Source organism: Molossus molossus, unplaced genomic scaffold, assembly GCF_014108415.1.
Source record: "Molossus molossus isolate mMolMol1 unplaced genomic scaffold, mMolMol1.p scaffold_m16_p_21, whole genome shotgun sequence".
NCBI classification, from domain to species: domain Eukaryota; kingdom Metazoa; phylum Chordata; class Mammalia; order Chiroptera; family Molossidae; genus Molossus; species Molossus molossus.
This window is the reverse complement of record NW_023425357.1, coordinates 33,476,868-33,496,520: the sequence shown is the minus strand read 5'-3', so window position 1 is coordinate 33,496,520 and position 19,653 is coordinate 33,476,868. Positions and strand designations below refer to the sequence as shown.

Sequence of the window (19,653 nt, the reverse complement as noted above, 5' to 3'; positions counted from 1 at the left end):
ACAGTCGCTTGCCTCTTGGAAAACAGTAAAACAGAAGCCCTTCCTTGGTCCTGCGTCCTGCTCTCTGTCTTCAGTGGAGTCCTCAGAGGACAGTCTGCATTGGTCATCTCCAGCTGTGCCTCGTGCTGCCTTAGCCTCTTCCTCTGTGACCACAGCACCCTTCAGAGGTCCCCTCCGACCTGGGGTCCACCCAGCCCAGTGGCTGCCTGCTGGGCCTTATGCTTTTCTTTCGGTGGTCGCTCAGCCTTCTCCCAGCTCCCTCCCTTCCCTGGGCACTGGGTGTTTCTTCCTCATCCTTCCGTTCCCCTTGGCCGTCCTTCGGCTGCCCACGTGCCGGCGTCGCTGAGCATCCAGCCCTGGCCTCGGCGCCGCCTCTTGGCGCCTTGATCTCCTGGCATTGCCACCTGGCCCCTCAGCGTGTCCCGGAGTTCTCCCCGGTCCCCTCGTAGACAGAGCTCACCGCTGCCTGCTCCAGGCTCCTTGCCCTGGTGGCTCACTGCTCAGGGCCTGGCGACCGGGGGTCCTCCTCCTCCACCGCCCGCAGCTCCCTCCCTGCCGCTGAGCCATCGCGGCCGCCTGGGGTCTCTGACCCTGATCTTGTCAGGTTTCATGTTTACAGCTTTTCCAGGCAAAAATTATGTAAACTTTATTAAAAAAATGGCATGAGACTCCCTTGGCTCATTCCCCAAAGCAGCGACATTCAAGTGTTAGTTGTTTCTTTTGTTACTTACTTCCATATTTATTAACATGCTTCTGGTACTACTTTTGATTTTTTTTTTTTTTAGGTTTAAGACGTCTCTTGCCTTTCTACTTTGGAAGAGAGTGATTTCACTAGCATGCCATTCTGTGAAGCCACACACTTGTACCCACTCACACTCCCCATCCGCAGACGCCTCAGACACCACACACAGACACCCAGGCTCCATGCACACTCACGCACACTCCCCGACGCTCCCCAGCCCCCGCACGCTCCCTCCTCTCCTCCCTCCATCTTCCAGTATGATTAAATAATAATTTGGGGTTTTATTAATATTCAGTGTTTTCATTATTCTAACTCTATAAATATTAATCACAGCTGAGCCGTGTAGAGTTTTATAATTTCATTTACCTTCTTGTACAACTTTTTGTTTTCCCTGGTTTCCCAGGTACCTATGATTAATTCATGGCTCACCTCCTCCAGAGGAGACACTGCCTGGTCTCTGAAAGCTCTGCTGTATCAGCTGGGCCGTGAGCCTCCTTTCCTGGAGGCACCCCGAGCCTGAGACCCCTCCCACTGCTGCTCCCGGCACCCCGCACCCCGCGCCCCGCGCTCCCTCGCCACACAGGGAAGCTGGGTTTCCAGTGTGACAGGCTGCACCTGCGCCGTGTTCCCCTGCTCCTGCTGGAGTGGCTCCGGCCTCACATCACAGTGGAAGGACCCGTCACCTGAGTCAGTGGGAACAGCTTTTCAGGAAAGTGCTCTTGGGCACCAGGACACTTGTTGTCTCCAGGTCACTGCAAGACTGCCCCCTCCCATGTTTGTGAAATGCCTCTTCTGGTTAAAGTCCAGATGTCTTAACCTGTGGGGTCTGCTTCGTGTCTGACCCCACCCCTCTGTGCGTGGGTGCTCCCAGGAGCTGGGGACGGTGGAGATGGAGACCATTGTGCCATCTGGCTGTGGGGTCCCCGCTCCCCACAGGTGCCTTTGGCCTCTATGCATTCCTGCCCCTCCCCACTGTTCCACTGTCCAGTGAGTTGATAGGACCCTCCTTCCTCCACCGTACACGCAGGCCTGTTTATTTCAGGGTTGGGGTGGTTTCCTTAATGTTTTGTGTGTTGTGTGTGTGTGTTTGCCAGCTCTGCCTACGTCATTGTTTTAATCTTCTGTTAAAAGCCGATCCCCCCCCCGCCCCAGTTCTTTCTTTCACTGCTCAGAATTCCCTTTTTATTAATGAGGTGCCCCAGACTAAATAGTGTGCGGCTGCCATTTCACCCGGGTCTGTGGGCTGGAACAAGCAGTCCCCGGTCTTATAACGTAACACTCCGTGCGGTCCGCGCTAGGGCTGCGTCCCTGCACCGGTGCCTTCTGGGTTTCTCTCCTGTAATCGGATTAGGGTTGTTTCCCCCCTGAAGTGTATGAGCAACTTCGGTCTAGATGATAGACTTCCTCTGTATTGCAAAATCCTTTTGCATTGTCTTTGGCCTGAAGTCATGTTTTCACTCGCTCCCCGCCTCCTCCCCACCCTGCACCCCCTCCCTCCCAGTACACTCAGGCTCAATGTATCTTCTTGACTAACGACAAAGGGGGCACGTTATTAGTTACATTCATGTCGACATTAACGGTAACTTGGTGCTGTTCGAGAACCCCTTTCAGAGAACCCACCTTAAAACAGATCCTCTCCTCCACCACCACCCTGAGCACTGAGCTCTTAAAAACTTCTTGAGAGAATGTGTGTAGCGCCCTAGCCAGTGTCCCTGTGGCTCAGTGGGTTGGGCGTCGTCCAGGCTCCTGAGGCTGCCGGTTCCATTCCCAGTTGGGCCCAGCCTGTTCCCAGTAGAGGGCCATGTGGGAGGCAGCCGATCCATGTCGGTATTTCTTTCTCTCTCTCTCTCTCTCTCTCTCTCTCTCTCTCTCTCTCTCTCTTCCTCTCCCTACAATTCAATTTAAAAAAAAATTTTGGGGGGGGGGAAGCCTTCAAGAAAAAGGCTGTTGTGGACATGGTGGAATTAAGACACGAAGGTCGTCAACTTCAAATGTTGTCAACACAGACTTGATAAAATATCCCCAGTTTTCTCCTCTCGCTCGTAAGGATCAGAACCTCAGTCTTCAGTTAGAACAGTACTCCCGCAGCGTGAGGACGTCGAGGGGAGTGAGCACCTTGGGAGCCTGCCTGCTCTGCCTCCAAGCTGCGTGTGCATTAAAGCTTGTGCTGTCTACAGTTTTCGATCCTGGTGTTCTGATGCCATGTAATTAAATGATAGTGTTCTTTCTTCTTTATTTCCTGTTGTTCACATACCAGAAAGTTCTACACAGAAGCCATTGGGAAGAACGTTCTTTCCTTCTCTGAGCTCAGGACCTTGTACCCCGGTCTTCTGTCACCTTCTGTACAACTTCCTTGAGTGAACTTTAGGAAGGTTCTTCCTGTGATGACAAAAATGTCATCTCTTCACCTTTTACTTGTTAACATAAGCCAACATGTTTTCCCGCCAGGCAGGTTCACCGTCTAGCCTGTCCATCGGCATAACATGTGAACTTGGAGGAGAAACTGTAGCAGTCTCCTCCACCCTGCAGAAGTGGTCGTGGCCAGATTTATACCTGCCACAGGCCACGTAGCCCCTTGAGAGGCCTCATAGCCAGACATACCACAGCTCGGTCCTGCCCTGCACCAGAGGGCTAAGCTGGTGATGTGCTGATAATTAGACCACCCGCCCCTACGTGGTCCTGCTTGTGGGCAAGCTTCACCCTCGCATTACTGGGCAGGCCGAGCCCCGGATGGTATTGTCTTTACCTCGAGTGATGGATTTGTGTTATGCTACACACACACACACACACACACACACACGCGGTGGGCCATCCCATTTTACAAATAACTTGGACATACATGTCTCAGAGAACAGAAAGTAACCTAACCAGATGAAGTTCCCCCCTCCAGTGCTGTTGTTTTTTGTATCCTGACGTTTGACTATTATTTTGCATGTATTTTCTACATGTGGTCTCCTGATTGTGTTGGGAGTTGGTCTTTTCACTTCGTCCGTACCCCAGTGAGAGCTAGGGAAAGCCTGTTGTGGGCCAACCCTGGCTGGTCTCTCAGTGACTGGCATCTGCTGTTTACTTCCCCTTAGTTGACCAGACGCTCTTGAAAGATGGAACGTTCTCATAGGTGGGTCATGTGTAGGATTAGCTTCCCTGTGTGCTTATTAAAAAGGCATTTCTGGCTCCAGGGTGAAGCTGGAGTTAATTTCATTCTATCAGGGCCCCGGGCCTGGAGAAGACAAGAGGCCTTTGTGTGTTTGTCCTTGGCCTGTCTCCCCGTTCCTCCTCCTGTTTTCTCTCTCACCCTGGCCTTAACTACTTTTTCTTGCATGTAGACATTGATTTCAAAACTTCGTACAGATGTAATTTAACAATTCTTTATTGTGCGCTGACTGTGTATAAGACGTTTCAAGTTGAGAGACAGAGCTGATGTCGCCTCTCAGCTCTTGGTGTAGACACTGGTGACACCCCAGCTCCAGCCTTCGAGGCCTTGGGGGATGGCGCCGTGGCCAGAGGCACGCTCCTTCAGCGTTCAGGAGACGGTTTTGCGTGCAGCCGAAGACGACCTCCCTCTGACACGTCTCTGGCGCTCCAGGCAGTGAATTCCTAGGGTCAGAGAGGCAGAGGCAGCTCTCCAGGTGATGCTGTGGTTTCGGTGCCAACCTGTGCTGAATGCTCACTGGCTCTGCTTCCATGGACCACTTTTTTGAACCAAGTTTCAGGGAGTTCTGATAACTCATATGACTTCAGAGTATAAGAAAATGTACCTTTTTAACTTTCTCATTTGATTTTGTTTTTATTTTTCCAAATTGGCTTAAGGCTGCCCTCTAAATATGGATTTACATCTCACTCTCTCTCTTTTGGTAAATAGCTAAATTATAAGCAATTTCAGTGTAATTTTTCTCATAGCATTAAAATATGTTATGGCCGGTTCTGTAATTTTGAAGCATTGTTTTTATAAAACCAAACAGCTATGTTCCCTTTGTTTTTGTTTTTGTTTTTCTTTTTACTGTTCATCTTGTTGGCGGGCTTGGGGAAGGCATGGGGATAATGTATTTCTAACTGGAGAAGTTAAATGGAAAAGCGCACCAGAACGAATTGGGGTGACTGAAATTTTAAGCACTTAGGGAGGAATGAAGAAAATACGACTTTATCTATTACAAATACATTCCGCAATGAAGGGCTGTTTGGACAGGGATTGTAAACACCAGTGTGCATTTTAGAAAGATGCTTTACGATGCGAGACTAAAAAGAGACGTTATATAGCGAATGAAAGAGAATATATTGTTAAATGAAAACGGAGTTTACAGAATAACACAGAGTTTGTTTCTACTTTTTTAAAGTATTCTTTAAGCTTTTAAAATAACCATTCTAAGCAAAGTCTATAATTGGCATAGCTGGCTGTTTCATGGATGGGATCTATTTATGTCTATGGAATCTAATAGGCTGTCAGGCACACGGCAAGAGCTCCGATATTGGCAAACCTTATAGATCGAGATGTCAACAGAATCGCCAACGACATACCAAGGAGTAGACCTTGGCTGTCTTTTGTTCATGGAGCTGGTTTTCTGTTCCTCAGTGCAGGGCAGACATGGTTTGATTACTGTCTGATTCTCTTGCATTTTGCATCTACATGAGAGGACAGGAGTGGTTCTTGGGGTGTACACTGTCTTGTTTTTCTGTTGGAATAGAGTTCCTGATTTGCCTTAATTAGTCCTCTAACAATCTACAAAGGTCAGTGCCAATTGCCTGTTCATTTGCATTTGTAATTGCGATGGCTTCTGATTACATATTCCTTGTCTTAGTCCTTCCTCTAAGTATATACTGGTGTGTCCTACCCACCCCCCCCCCTCCCCCGCCTCCCACCCGCCACCCTCCCACACACACCCGTGCACCAGCCCTGTGTGGGAGCCAGGGATCCATCCGACTCTTCATACAAGAGACCTTTGTAGCGAGGGCCCAGCCTTCCCCGGAACTTCAGCATCTGTTATGGAAAGACATCTTGGAGAGGCTATTGCTTCTAAGTTAGGGACATAATGAAGTCAGAGTCAGGGAAATGACGCCGATACCAGGCAAGAAATCTGAGAGCCATTATTGAGGAGTCTTCTTGAACTGGGTAATTAAGGGCAATTAAACTTGACTGCCGGCTCTCTGCAGAATATGCTAATGACTGGTCTGTTGGAAGGTGGACATGTGCCGGGTGCCCGTCCCCTGGTGTCCCATGCTCCTGGGCTGGAGGGGTCCCTCCAGAGAGGAAGTGACATCACCAGGGTGGTCGTTTGGCAAAGGCACTTGAGTCCACAACTAATCTACTTCCCCTCTGTCTTCTCGAGGAGAGATGAGCATCGGCACCAAGGCATTGCACCTTTTAGAAATTACCCGAGACCTGCTGCAGTAGCCTGAGTTGCAATGGTTCTTACTTACCCACCTTTCCTGTTCTAGCTCTGCCATTCACTAGTTGCTTTATTTTAATGGGATGACCAAAGCTACCAGGGTTTTTCTGTTTTATTTCAGTATATGAAACTGGAGCACACATTGCTCTTTGTGTGGGCCACATAGATGTATTGCCAGGCCAGTTAGCCTCTTCTTGGTGGAAGCTTTAGGTTGTCTCCGGTGCCGTCCCCCTGGGAGCTAGTGCGGTGTGCCCTCACGGCCACCCAGTGCTGGCCACTCCCTCCCAGGGAGGGTGGTAGCAAGTGGCACAGCAAGAAAAGATAAGAGAACAGAAGAGGCACTTGCTGGTGGTTACTGGAATTAGATTGTGTGTGTGTATGTTTTGAGGGTGAGTGTTGGGGGCCCCCTGTTTAAGGCTGTGAGCATGCCAGAGAGCCCAGAAACACAAGGATCCCCAAGAGAGACATAGCCTGTCAAGTCACACCAAGTGTTATTTTAAATATGTTTGTATTGATTTTTTTAGATAGAGAGGAAGGGAGAGGGGGAGAGAGATAGAAACCTCGATGAGAGAGAAATATTGATTGGTTACCTCCTGCACGCCCTCCGCAGGGGATCGAGCCTGCAACCCAGGCATGTGCCCTGACCCAGAATTGAACCGGGACCTCTCAGTCCATGGGACGACGCGCAATCCACTGAGCCACACCGGCCAGGCCCAAATGTTGTTTTAGTGAACACTTTATGCCAAGTCACCTTTGAAAGGGGTCTTCAGGGAACTGGAACATTAAAGGCTTGACCCTCAAGTGAACATGGCTCACTAGCCAGTGAGTGGGGGTTTTGCTGGATTTCATCCGAGGGAAGGGGCCTGGTGGTGACGACATTAGTGGGTTGCAGTGCCTATCACCTCCTGGCCTCTATCCTGCAGACCCCTCCTCCCCACCTCTGCGCTTAACACTACCTTTGTTGCCCAAATGTACCTTTCAAGAGAAATAATGACTTGAAGAATGTGCAAAGAATCCATTTCTCAGGTACTTGCATCCTATATTGAACTTGTTTCTGACCTTGGTGGGGGGCCAGGGAGGAGAATAGGACATGCATCTCTTTGCTTACAGAAATAGCTCAAAGGCTTCTTCTCAGCCTCACAGATGTGAAGGAACCCCCTTCCGACTGTGACCCAATTATGACAATTATAGTCCCACATGATTTTTTTCAAGCACTGACTAGCGGTGGGTATCTGTGGCCTTGCAAGTTGATGTGAGCATGGTCCACGGTCCCCTGGTTCTTGGGGAGAGCAGCAAGGAAGCTTCTCCAGGGTCCCTGCCTGCTGGTCCCAACTGATAGCCACAAGCCACATGTGCCTATTTAAGTGTAATTAAAGTCAAATAAAAATATAAAATCCAGTTTCTCTGTAATACAAGCCAAATTTCAAGTGCTTAACAGTGACGTGGCTCATGTTGCCTCAGTGGACTGTACAGATTAACAGAGTAGTTCAGGAAGTTCTACTGGACAGGGCTGGCTTCCTCACTGGCGGCCCTCAGATTTCTGGCCGGCCAGGCTGGGTTTGGGCTTCGTTGTCCATAGGTTCTCTGGCTTCCGTTCTAAAGACTACGGTGCCCACCCACAGCCCACTCTCTGCCAGCCCAGACAAGGTGTACCCTCTGCTGTCTCTCCATCTCTCTCTCTGCTTCCTTTTCTCAGGATGAAACAAGTGTTTTCCGATACTTCAGTTTTGCTACCTAAGCCTGTCCCATTAAGGGTTGTGAGGGAGTTCGAAAGGACTTGGTGAAGATGTTTCTTACCCAGTCGATGTTAAAGGGCTTGTTACAGTTTTATATCTCAAGACCATCTTGAAACCTTTTGTGTATATGTTAATAAAAGGAGCTCTTTATTGCTTTTAAAAGATCCTGACCTCTGCTCTAATTAGGATATTAAAAAATGGATGGTATATGATTTGTCTGGGAATAAGCCTGTCATTTTTAACTCTAAATGTTTCCCAAAATTGTCATTTTCTTCTGAAGTCATAAAAGAATCCGTATGCCTCCCTCCCTCCCTCCCTCCCTCTCTCTCTTTCTTTGTTAATCCTCACCTAAGAATATTTTTCCATTGATTTTTTTTTTTTTAGAGAGTGGGAGGGAGAGAGAGGGGAAAAAACATCGATGTGAGAGAGAGAGGTCGATTGGTTGCCTCCTGCACGGGCCCCAACCAGGGCTGGGGAACGAACCTGCAACCGAGATACGTGCCCCTGACTGGCCCCTTTGGGGCACAGGCTGACGCTCCACCCACTGGGCGACACTGGCCAGCGCGGGAATCCATGTGCTTTTTTCTCACCATTTTCATGGGTTTAAATTTTGTGCTTAGGACAGATTTGTTTCCTTCGGCACTGTCTTGATTTTCTAGGGCTGCCCTAACAGAACACCGGAGACCGGGCGGGCAGCTTACACAGAAAGGGTTATCTTGTCACTGTCTGGGGGCTGGAGGCTCAGATCCCAGTGTGGGCAGGTTCGGTTTCTCCAGACACACTCCGCTTGCCTGGCAGACGGCGGCCTTCGCCTGTTCTCGGGCAGCCCCTGCGTGCGCATCCCTGGCGTCTCTGCGCGCAGTCTCCTCTCGTGAGGGCGCCAGTCAGGTCGGATTAGGGCCCGCCCCAAGGGCCTCCGTTGCCCTTCGCCAAGGCTTCGAAGGCTCTGTCTCCAAATACGGTCATGTCTGAGGTATTAGGGGTTAGAACTTCAGTGTAAGAATTTGGGGAATACGCAGCAATCCATCACATGGACTTTCTGACACCTGAGGCCAATTTCTTGTTTCTTCTGTGGATCTTTGGTTGGGAAGGATGTTAGGAGGTGCTGCTGGATACAGGTGAAGGGGGAGACCCTGGGTGAAGCCCCGCCCCCAGTCCCCTGGCAGCATTGTCAGTGCCCTCCTCCCTCCTGGGAGCCAGAAGCGCTCCAGGAAACCTGTTCGGACAGGGAAGGGGTCAGAGCACTGTGCCCACTGAGCCTGTTGTGCCGTCTTCTCTCACCTCTCCGGACACAGCCTCTCCTCAGACCTCCTCCTGGTCAACCCCAAGGGAACAGCCCGCCCGCCCACACAGGGGTGTTCTTTTGCATGTGAAACTTGACAGTCTTTTTTTTTTTTTTTTTTTTTTAAGTTTCTTTTAATTTTTTTCTTTATTGATTTTAGAGAGAGAGTAGAAGGGAGGAGGAGAGAGAGATAAAAACATCGATGAGCGAGAACATTGATTGATAGCTTCCTGCATGCCCCCCGCTGGGGATCAGGCCCGCAGGCATGTGCCCTGACTGGGAATCGAACCGGTGACCTTTTGGTGCATGGGTCGATGCTCAACCACTGAGCCACGCCGGCGGGCACGGCAGTCTTAGCAGCAGCAGTACCACTCGCCCTCGAGGGCGCTCCCAGAGGCTGTCCGGCGTGCGGCTCATGTGCGAGGGGTTCAGAGAAACAGTGACTCCTCTCTGCTGCCCACTGGTGCTTTCAGAGACAAGCAGAACTCGCTGGCTTTGTGGCGGTATTTGGCAGCCTTGGTTTTGTTTGTTTGTTTGTTTTCATCTCTGTTTGGGGTAAATGCTCCCCAGGGCCTTGACCCAGTCGGTGACCCGCTATGGTATAGAACTCTATATGGCGTAAATGGGTTGGGCTTCCTTCCAAAGGATTTTGGAAGTACTTGAAGGATATCTTGGTTTACCTTACTGTGTCGAATACTCCAGGCATGCCTTCCTTTAAAGGTCCTAGTGCGTAAGTTTTCCCCTTTAATAACTTTCCGTTTGGACCCGTCCTTCACGCATGCTCACAGGGCAGGTGCACCCTCACGCCAAGCCTTGATCTTTCCCAGACGCGAGCCTGGGACACAGACTGCACGGCCGACCTCCAAAGGGCCTTCCTGCTCCACAAGAGCAGAAAGTGAGCGTGTGTCTACCCCTTGCAGCCAGCCGGAGAGGTCTCAGATTCCTGGGGTCCCACTTCCGGACTGTTTGTGGCCAGGATGATGGAGGACACTCCGTCCCTGCAGAAAGTTCGCGAGGCCATGCTGCTCTAGGCTGTGCAGAGCTGGGACTCAGTGCAGAGCCCCAGGCTGCAGGGCAGTGCTCCCCACTGTTCTCGCCTCCTTGCTGGGGCTGATGAGCTCATCCGGGGACAAGCAGTGTTTGGCCCTGGGGCAGGGTGCTTCCTATCCCGAAAGGGGGTGACTCATTGCTGGGTTCTCGGAGCAGTGGTCTCCGCAGGGCTGAGAGGTGAGAAGAGGTTGGCGGTGATTTGCGGCGCAGGCATCGGAGTGCGCGCCTCTGTCTCGGCGGGGGTGGGGGCACGGACTGTTGGCCTGCTTTCCCGGCCATCCAGAGCCCTTCTGTGGCTTCCGTGTGTGACTCAGTTCCAGCAGCGTTGAGAAGCGCAGAGTGCAGAGGACAGGCCTGACCTGGTCAGCTTGAGCAGGGGTCTCCCCTGGCCTGTCACAGCCCTGGAATGCAGTGAGGCACTTGTGACGAGGACGTGGCCTGGCCACCAACCGTACAAACTTGTGTCCACCCAGGCACTTTTATGGTAACAACTGGGAATTTGCAATAGGGTTAGCTGGTGGGAGGGTCTTGAATTATTAACAAAACAGCTGAGGCTCTGTAGGCAGTGAAAAATGAGAACAACATCAACATTGGGATTCAGGTCTTTGAAAAAGCAGGAGAGAGAAGTTACAAGGAGGATGGGCGAGTGCTGTTGGCACATGAAGAGGAAGAGGTAAGGTCTGAGCAGGGAAAAGACGGCATTTGTCGTTCCTACTTCCCAGAGAGAAGCACAGTGGCTGGGGAGGTGTGGCTGAGCTGAGCCCGGGATGACGTCTTGGATCCTGCAAACGTGGATGTGTCCTGGTGTGGCCGGGCACCACTCTGGGCTCTGGGAATCTGCCAGCAGGGAGAAAACACAGTCTGGACTTTTCCCTCTCATAGTGGGAGATGGATACCAAATAAACAAGTACAGAATGTGAGGTGTGCAAGATGCTATAAAAAGAGAACCAGGTGGGGCAGGGAGAGAAGGGGGAGCTGCTTTATATGAGGTGCTCTGAGAAAGTCTCTCTGGGAGGTGACATTGCAGCTGAGAGGGAGGATGGTCAGCGAGAGCATCCGGACGGAGGGTCCAGCAAGTGCATCCCCCTTGTCTGGTTGGAGGCAGGAAGGTGGGCAGAGGCCTGGAGAGGAAGCAGGTGCTGGGAGATGCGGTCTGAGCAGGGTGTGGGGCATTTGGAAGGAAAAGGTCTGAGCAGGGGAGGTGGCAGTGTGACTTCCACTCTTCAGGTTACTGTGGAAACGTGACTTTCACATCCACCTTGGTTCAGATGAGAGTTATCTCCCTCCCCCTCGCCCCATCACCCCTGAGTAAAGGACCCCCCACCAGGCAGGGAGGAGAGGGGGTCTGCAGGGGGCAGTCTCCCTAGGAGCCTTGGGAGCAGCAACAACTGCAAGTAGAAGGGCCTGGCTGACCCTGAACAGCCAGAAGCTGCTCCCTGGGATCCGCGTGCTCTGGAGCCTCTGCTTCAGCCCAGAGGTCAGCAGCTTTTTTTTTTCCCCAAAAAACAAAATCCTTTTCTTGTGACCCATCGCCTAAGTGTGAAGCAAAGGAGAGACTTTTGTCCTTTTGACTTGAGAATGAGTTGTATGTACTACAACATAAACCCCAACTCAAGAATGAGGAGCTGGGCCTGGCTGGTGTGGCTCAGTGGTTGAGCGTCAACCCATACACCAAGAGGTCGCTGGTTCGATTCCCGGTCAGGGCACATGCCCAGGTTGTGGGCCAAATCCCCAGTGGGGGGCATGCAGGAGGCGGCCAGTGGATGTTCTCTCTCATTGATGTTTCTATCTCTCCCTCTCTAAAATCAATAAAGAAAAAAAAAATGAGGAGCTGGCTCTGGTCGGGGTGTGTGTTAGGATGATGAAAGCAAAGATAGACCCCTTCATATCTTCCTTCCCTGTACCTTGGGATGGGCACCCACATTCCCTGGAGCATTCTGGTCTCTGAGATGATGATGTGTAGTTCCAGGGCAAGAATCACACTTCACTACTTGCTATTGTAACCCCAAAAGCGCTCAGTGCCCTAACACCCTTGTTCCCTTGTGTCCCTGGTGCTGCGTGTCCAGAGGTCATCTCCCACTCTGGAAAGCCTGATGACCCAGCTCTGACTTGCTTGTCTAGCCAGCCTCTGACAGACAAGTCTGACCTAGTTCTGTAGCCATTTTATTCTCCGTAGACATGTGCCCAGACCCCGGGCGGATCTGAAGACTTCCTCAGAACACTTAAGACTAGGGAGATTTGTGCGAACTGCACTGTTTTCTCTGGGCTTTCCTGTAGTGGGAATGTAGATTGGGGGGGGTCTTAGTAGATCGTATGTAGGCGCAGGGCTTTTGGTCCCTTCTGTCAAGCAGTATTACAGAGCTAACTGGGAAATAGTGATTTTCCCCCCAAGAACTATTTGACACCACTCTCTCCCCCTTCGGGGTCCCTGTCCCCTCAGGATTGTCACGCTTATGTTAAAAGACCCCTGGAGGGAAAGATGTTGGCATATATCTTGGGTATTTGGAAAGAATGTTTCAGCCACACCTGGCTGCCGTGTGTGAGGACAGATTTAATTTATTTTAAAAATCTGGCCACAGGCAGTCTTTTCTGTTGGTTTCCTTAGGGGAGAAAACACTGAAGCGCAGCAGAGAGCTGTGGTTTGCATTTGTTTTCTTCCAGATAGACCAGCCAGCAGAAGAGAGATTATCTCTGAAGGATATGAAAGGTTTAATCATTTTAATTTTGTTTTTATTAAAGTTTATCATAACTTTTTTTTTTTTCCATTGTGCCCTGTAGAACAGAAGGGAGAGAAGGGGAGGTAATATAAATACACAAACCCCCAAGCATTTGGCTAATAAAACTCCCTAATGGGCGGCGCCGCATGGGGAGGAAGTGGTCGGACGGCTGGGGACAGAGCTGACCAGGGCAACACCGAAACGTGGCCAACACCTCGTAAGCTTCCTGTCCACCTCCAGCAGACACTGGTCACGGGGAGCCCCTGGCTGTCGTCAAACTGAAGGCAAGGAAGCTCCAACTGCTGACTTGTCTGTGGCGGTTCTCGAGGGGACTGCACCCCAGCCATTCCAGCTGAAGAAGCCTAAGTTGACGGAGAATAATAGAGTTTACTTCTGTTAGAGTCTTTTACCCTGTATCCTAACAATGAGCTATTTGAGCCTAGATAGTCTGAAGATTTGCCTTAGACTAAACCCTCTGAGGCTGTAAGTGTGTGTTTTATGAAACAGCCAAGTTGGGATCAAAATAGTCTTTAGGTTTTGGATAGAAAAGCTAGTAAATTATGGTGAAACAGTAGGTAGGATCCTAGATTATCAGGTTTTTGGCTCATTTTCCTTTTAGGGCAGTAAAATAAATGTATCTCACTGTTAGTTCAGGTGTCCCATGTCACCTGGGTGTGGACGGAGCCCCTGCCCCCAGGCCCAGCGCCCCTTCCCTGTCCTTGCGGCTGTGAAACTCCGCAAAGGCGCCACCGTTCCGAGTCCCAGCTCCAAGACCAGGCGGGATGTTGCCTCACCTGAGGACGATGGACCGGTGTTCACTCTTCTGTTCTCTCGAAGGCTGGGAATGTGACTTGCGCCCTTTAGCCATTTTTTCAAGCAGTGGGATTAAAGCATTGTCAGCTTGTTAAAGCTGACTTCAGCAGGTAGTTCACTTAACCCTGACGTACACCAGCCTGGAAGTGTTGGGCCGCAGTAGGACTTTATAGGGCTCTGTCCACGGTTTTTATGGGGGATTGGCGTGTGCTCGATGCAGAAGCAGCTTTTCCAGTGGCAGCTCCAGTTCCTCGAACCAGTAGGCACTGCACTGCGGAGGCTTCGACCAGCTGCTTGCGAGCCAGCGACCTGGCTCCTGTGTGGCCGGCATGTGCACCCTCAAGGTGCTCTTGAGGTCTGGGGACCTCCCTGAGCTTCTGGGCTGTGCCTGGCAGTGCTGGGGGCTTCCCTGAAGGGCTGGGTTCCAACCAAACTAGGCCTTTCTTCCAAGTAAGACCCCAGAGGCTAGCTACCCCAAGTTTTTAGGCGTCCGTCCCCTGCTAGCTGTGTTCCAGGTGGAAGAGTGTGCCGGTCAGCCTACAGCCTGTACTTTTGTGATCCTGTTATAGGAGTTACTCGCACCAGTGAGGGGCAGCTTTCCTGGTCACTCTTAGCTGGAGCTGTACGAACAGTGGAAATGAGCAAACACAGGCCTGTGTCATTCCCTACAGGCTGTTATCCACAGGTTAGGCAACCCTCAACGAGAGGAAGAGAGACCCTGCGACTCCCCTGTGCAGTCTGTCTGTCTCAGGTTGGACGGGATGACCACAGACAGTCTGGTTTGTGTGTGAGGTCTTGGTCCCATATTTTCAAAGCTGTAGAGACCATGAAGATAGTAGAAGAGGGGGGAACAACAAAGACATTATTTTATCACATAGCATCCCTCTGTGAGTTATGGAGGACAAATGGACAAATGTCCCAAAAGTGGACAAATGGATTAGGGTTTCATTTTTCCTTTCATAAGCAGACTTGAAAGGAAGGCCGTCAAGTGCAGGAGTGAAGGCCCCACGGGGTCAGCAGGGACCCAGCCTCCTTCCTCTCTCCATACAGCTGGCCCGTGGGCTCCAGCCCTCCACTCCATCTGCGCCCCAGGCAGGAAGTGGGAAGGCAACACTACGAGGAATACCTCTTTAAAGTGCTTTCCCCAAAGCCTCACCCAGTTACTGCCGCTTGTATCTTATTGGCTGGAGCTCAGTCACATGACTGTCCCTGGACACAGCAGAGATGGGAGATGCAGTTTTTAATGGGGGGTATTGCTGCCCTGAAGAAAATGAGTGTTCTGTTCACCAAGAAGAAGGGTTATTAGGAGGGCCATTAGGAATCTCTGGCACACATCTTTTAAAAGATAAGGAGGGGATTAAGTAAACTGTTATGATCATGCGATGGAAATCTGGGTAGCCATTTGGAATAATGTTCTTGATTGATATTTAAGGATATGGAAGAAAGTTCAATAGACAGGGAAGCAAGACACAAAATCAAATGTAATTGTCCTAGTTTCTTTTAAATATATGTAAATATACTGAGATGTCATCACTGATTATGGGCGATTTTTATTTCATTCATACTTTTTTAATATTTTCAAGAACAGGCACTTACTGCTTTTATGATCAGGGAAAAAGGGCCAACTTTAAGTGTAAGGAGTAGAGAACTTGGTAATTACTACCTCGTCCATGAAATATGCTTGATGGAAAAAACAGAATGAGTAATAAAGGGGAAATCTGTAGCACCTGGTGATAATGGGATGATGGAGTAACTGGAGTGCCATGGATTCATCGAGAACAAATCCCGTTGTACTAATAAGATAAAATGAAATAACGTATGTGAATTCTCATTGAGGAGGGACGTTGTGTTGTACAAATGCAAATGTATATTCACCATTTTCTCATCTTTTCGAGGTCACTCAGTGGCAATCCTTTCCCCCACTTTTGCATTGGAAACGGGGGCATGTTGAGCTTTGCAGCTGTGTGTTCACCTGTTGGTTGTAAATACTAGTTTCTGTGAGAGTACAGAAAAGAGGAGAAGAAATGACCCTGCCTGTCATCTTTTGGGGGGATGTCTCTTGTCTCTCTCTGTCTCTCTCTCTCGCACACACGATTAACAGGATTCAAGATGATTGATAGTTATTAACAGACAGAGGTCTGAGGTGTGAGGAATCCTCGGGTTGAATGACTGGGAAAGCTCCAAGAGGTGGGCTAACCTGCTCCCAGAAGGATGGATGGGTGGAGCAGATAGAGTCAGATGCTGGGGGTGTTGAGAGTTCAGAGTTTGGTAAGGGACCAGTGAGCAGCCATTCTAGCTAGAGAAGGAATCTTGGGCCAGGACCAACATTGTAATCCTATTTTCTTCCATCATTTGTATCCTTGTTCCCCCTTTCCCTCTCCACCACATCTTTGGAAAGACAAATAGGATTGCAAGTGTAAAATCCCAGATATATTTAAAACAAATACATACATTAAAACTCCTGGCTTTCCCATAATCTCCTAATCAAATTCAGAGCCTAAAGAGAAATTTTTGTGTGTTGAACCCTGACTAAAAGAAAGACCAATAAATAGAAACAAATAGTGATTTCTGGGCTATTTGTGTTGAGGGGAACTGTGAGAGTTCTGTTTCTATTTTAACATTTTCATTAGTAACTTGAAAACAATAAATAGCAAATGAAAGTTGAATACAATCTAAAATATTTATGCAGTAGTATGTATAATTATAAATACTTAAGAACAGAAAAATTACATAATTGGACTATAGATGTTAGGAATCTTACTGTATTTTATGTGCACTTCTTTGAAAATTTTTAAATTTTGATATAATATCAGATACAGAAAAGTAGAGTAAAAAGAATTCTTTAGCCAGACTCCCCAGATGTTAACCTTTTATTACATGTGTTTTATCAGCTCTCTCACACATACACTTTCACTCTTTCTACATGCATATGTAGAAAACACACACACACATACATACATACATTTACATTGTTGTTGTTTTTTCCTGAATCATTTCCTAGTAAATTTCAGACATGCTGCCATTTGACTTTAAATAGGTTAGTGGGTCTTTCCTAAGAACAAGGGCATTATCTTACATTACCACAGAAAAATCATCAAAACCAGAAAATTAACATTGAAACAACTTCTAGGTAATTTACAGATCTTATTTAAATTTTCCCAGTAATACCATTTATATAAAAAGAAATCTCCATGTCTCAAGTTATACTATTCAGATCTCCATCTTTTTAAAGTCTTTTAATCTACAACAGTTCCCTAGTCTTTCCTTTGTCTTTTACACTATCAACATATTTGATGAGTAGTATAAGTTAGTTATTTTGTGTCCTCAATTTGGGTTAGTCTGATGTATCCTTATAAATATAACCAGGAAATGTATTTTGATAGAAATTTAAACAAGTGATGTTGTTCTTCTCATGCATAGTATCAGGAGGGGCATGATATTAATTTGTTTATTGATGATGTCAACTTTGATCACTTGGTTGTGGTAATAGTGATTACTTGTTCGTGATGAGTTAGTTAGTAATCATGGCGATTAGTGAGTTATCCATTGTAAAGTTACTATTTTCCCCTTTGTAATTAATGAGTATCTAGTGGAGAAATATACACTGTGTCTGTTTAATAAGAAATTGATTTTTAAATGGGATTATTTAGAAAAATATATGCTAATAAAATCAATAGGTTAGACCTATTTGGCAAAAAGAGGGTAGTATGGTCACTAAAGCTGATTTTTCAAGCTTATATATTATTCACCAGTTTCTAGGTGATGAGATAATCCAGCAGACCAGAGCATTAAAAGAGTGGAGAGAATTTTTCAAAGTGCCCTGGTCACTGATAGTGGAAATGAGTGAGGAACGGTGAGCTTTGAAAATAGCCATCCCTGGCCGGTTTTGCTCAGTGGTTAGAGTGTTGGCCCACAGACCAGAGAGTCCTGGGTTCGGTTCCTACTAGGGGCATGTACCTTGGTTGCAGTTTGTCCCTGGCCCAGGTTGGGGTTGTGTGGGTGGCAACCAGTTGATGTGTGTCTCTCTCACATCGATGTTTCTCTCTCTTGCCCCCCTCACCCTCCTGCTCTATCTGAAGATAAGTGCAAAAATGTCCTCGGGTGAGGATAAAAAAAAGAAAAGAAAATAGCCAAAGGAATGATCATAGAATAAGAAGGAAGATAAAGCATTAGCTTGGCCAGAGCCTAAGTGGGAGGGCCTTAGGAATGTGCAGGTTGGTACTATGATAAGTCTATTTATAAATGTATTTCTAATTCCCTCATGGAAGGAAAGCGAGCACTTTTGTTGTCCTCGGTGTGTTCTGTGTTGCACGGGCCTCTGGCCGGCTGGCCCTGGCCTGGGTGGGCATGGGGTCTGCGCCCAGCATGAGGAGAAGCCGGGCTTTGGAGTGTTGCTTGCGGTTGGTGTTTTTGTTCCCTTCAGACTCGCAGTATGTTTTAATGTAAGAGCATTTGATTAGCTTTTCATTGTTCTCCGCTAAATCTGATAAAAAGTCGAGGCCCTTGTTCCCTTGCTTTCCATCTGCTCCCCTTTCTCCAAAGGGCACGGATTAGACAGCTGATCTTTGTCCTGGGATGGCTCAGAAGGCACAGCCTCGTCTTCATCTCCCTCTCTTTTCTCTCCCTTGCTTTGGTGAAATCGCAGTCTTCTGATTTTTCTTCTCCTTGCATCAAATCGTTGTCAGCTTTTTCTCCTGTCCATCCTTAGAATTTCTGCCCAGCCCATTCTTGCCTTTCTTCCTTTCTGGAAGTAATTATTCCTCCTTTCATCTTCAAGGCTGCGCGTACAGTAGGCCCTGCCTCCTGCCCCCTTAGGTGAAGAGGGCTCTGTGCCCCGAAGGCGGGACAGGCTCTGTGCCCCAGCAGGCTCACGGCCTAACAGGAGAGGATTCCGAGGAAGACCACTCGGGAGACGGCCGATTGCTGTTGTGTGCCGGGCGGGTGCAGGGTCTCCTCTGGCCAATGTAGAGAGTGAGCAGGTGGGGAGGACGGAGCAGGTTCGAGCGAGAGGAGGAGGGAGCACACACTCCATGAGAAGGGGAGCATGCACTTTCCCCTTGGGAACGGAACCATGAGGTGCTCGCACTTAGCAGATGACGTGACCCCACACTGTGCGGGCACGCAGTACGGGCTCCCTGGTGGAGGATTTGAAGGTGAAGCGCCTGTGACGTGCAGGGTGAGGGAGGCTCTGGGCGAGGGGCATGAGAGTGGTGTCAGAGGGACACACGGTGCTGCCCAGGTGGTCCCTTGGGGGGCAGTGGGGAGAAGGCAGCTAAGGGTGATTGTGAAGTGTCTTCCTGGGGTCCCTAGGTGGGTGCTGATGCTCTGAGTGGGAGCGAACAAGTCAAGGAGCAGTATGGGTAAGGAAGGAGTATGAAGACGGTGTTATGGTTGAAACCACACATTCCCCTCTAATCTCCCTATTTTCCAAATGAATGTAAGGCTGAATGTGTACCAGAGTCTTACACATGATTATGGACTGTTGGTGTATCTCATATTGTTCCAAAAAGATTTGGCAGCCTTGTGTGGCTGATTATTGAATATCTGATTACTGTTTGTTCCTAAAATCGTAACCTCTGTGGAGCAGGGACCGTGTCTTCTGCTACTTTGTAGCCCTGGTCCCAGATCTGCTCCACTGATAAGCAGCCCGGACAACACCATGCTTCCTCGGGCCACCCTGCTGCATCCTGCGGGTCCCTGGTGGGCTCTGAGCAGGCCCTGCCCCACACGTATTCTTGTGTGTCCCCATCGCTGCTGTTGTCTTTTTCCTGTCCCTGTAAACATTCACCCCGCTTTCCAAGGATTAACAAGAACTGGCCCGAAGAGCCACCTGAACAGGACTGTGTATTGACCAGGAGTAGTGTAAGTCCTCACTTAACCTCATCGATAGGTTCTGGGACTGTAAGCAAAATGACGGATAATGAAACCA

General features: G+C 49.0%; 1 protein-coding gene across 1 annotated transcript in view; it reads left to right on the top strand.

Moving 5' to 3' along the window:
* Positions 1-19,653, top strand: part of ZFHX3 (zinc finger homeobox 3) — a 183,743-nt gene that overhangs the window by 87,758 nt on the left and 76,332 nt on the right. The gene's annotated exons all lie outside the window — the stretch shown is intronic.